Consider the following 2164-nt stretch of genomic DNA (forward strand, 5'->3'; position numbering starts at 1 on the left):
GTCATGGGTTGTTGACCATTTGGTCGTGCATCAGAGGAGGATATTTGTCTTCAGTGGCCAAAATAAAATGAACATTGACCAACATATTTGATGTGTATTGATGATGGCACTCATCAAAATGTAATGTTTGTTACTGGTTTTCTTAATTGTAGATTATGGTGTTTTTTATGACTTAGACTTAGACTCTAGAAAGTTTCACTATTATTTGTAGTGTGATTAGCGTTTCGGTTTTCAAAGTAAAACTGCGTTGTTGCTGAAATTGTGCTACACAAAATAGGAGAAACAGGAGTTGTCCTGAAACAACAGAGAGCTGGGGACAATCAAATGGTAAAAGGGACAACAAGGAGAATCAACAGAACACAGAATCCTAAATAAACACACAAAAAACCCAAATGACTACGAAGCCCATCTTATCCCCTAATCTTAATATTTATCAGCAAAGGTTTAAAAATCAGCCTCCGTCCTCTTCTGCTCTACAGAGAGAGGTTTGACTGACAGACCGACCCAACAGGTCAGGTCTCCACATTTACAGTTAACAATATTCACCCCACTGTTGCAACTCACTGGCTTTCTTGCTATATTCAGTGACATTTCAGACCAAAAAAAATTATATCAGCTAAAATCAAAATCGGCAGGTCAGGCTTTTTAAAGATCAGTAACCAGGGATCGGCCAGAAAATTGCAATCGGTGCAGCCCTACACACATATTCATGACATTCTTTGATTAAATAAATTTCTCTTAAGCGTTACTCCAATAGCTAAAAATGTAATTTATACCAGGTGAGTCTTTCTCCCCTCAGAATGTGGACCGGTACCGGTACTGGACTGATTCTGAGCCTTCAAATAATTTTAACCGAAGTTTCACATAACTTAGAAATTGATGTAACAATGTTTGTTTTACCCACAAAATGATTCTGCTCAGCAGCAAACAACATATACTGCAGCATAGAGCAGCTCATCGATGCAGCAGCTGTGTAGCCTGACGTAAAAAACGTTTTGCTACACAATGTCAAACATCGAGAAATTTTAATTATTGTTACCAAACGTTATCAAACACAGCGTTTTGAAGCCAGAAATACCTCAGAAATATACAGAGTCAACCATGAGAATCAACTCATTTAAAGTTTAAACTCAGTGTCACACAAAGACAAAGAGCCTAGCATAAATGTTTGGCTGTTGAACTGGACTGTTCCAGGTCGCTATCAAGCTAGTAGCTTTACTAATCTTTTACATTACATTACATTACATTACCAAGTCACATTAAAACAAACCTTTATCTTGGCTTTTTTCTGATCTTTTTGTTTTTTCCCTCCATGAAGGATAAGTAATTTTTTGAGATATCGTTTTGCTTTTTCTGACCGGAGCTTTGCTCTTATTTATTGTCTATTTAATGAAACTGAGTAAAGTTTCCATCACTATTGCTATTAATCAAACAAAAGTAAAGACACTCAAGAGACTGAGTACATAAAGCATCAGAACACAGTTTTCTTATTCTGCTTTATCCTTGACCTAATTTTGCAATCCAGCTTCTAAAACAGAGGAAGCAGAACGCTATAGAAAAATGTGGAAGCAGATATTTGTTACACACAATTATGTAAACAATCTATGCAAGTTGATTTGATCATCTAATCAACTATACATGGGTTACTTTGTTTTTACATATCTGTCGAAGAGTAAGAAGCAAAATCTTAATAAGGAGCGTTTTCTTAGCAGTGCTATACAAAGAAGCAAAAAATGTTTGATGTGCAGGAGATAAATAGTCACACTTTACATGGAAAAAGTTTAAAAAGAAAGAAAAACATCAACTTATATCCACTCATTAGTTAGTAGGTATGAAATAAATGTGGTTGAGTAACACTTTGACGGGGTGTGAATAAGACTGACATGACACTGTCATAAACACCTGTCATGAACATGAGTAATTCATGTCTATGGGCCCCACAAGATGATAGATTTCTTCTTTACCAAGAAGACCAAGGCACTGTGCGCCTGTTTGTACACTGCTGCCTCTCACTGGTGGAGATGGTGTATTGCACTACTTTAGGATCAATTAATTTAAGAAATTTAAACAGTGTCAGAGCAATATAACATCACCACGTAAAGCTAATTTTTAAAGTTTAATCGGTAATACTTTTCTAACAAATGTATGTCAGATCATGATTTAT

The sequence above is a fragment of the Poecilia formosa genome, unplaced genomic scaffold (assembly GCF_000485575.1).
Source record: "Poecilia formosa unplaced genomic scaffold, Poecilia_formosa-5.1.2 Scaffold1433, whole genome shotgun sequence".
NCBI classification, from domain to species: domain Eukaryota; kingdom Metazoa; phylum Chordata; class Actinopteri; order Cyprinodontiformes; family Poeciliidae; genus Poecilia; species Poecilia formosa.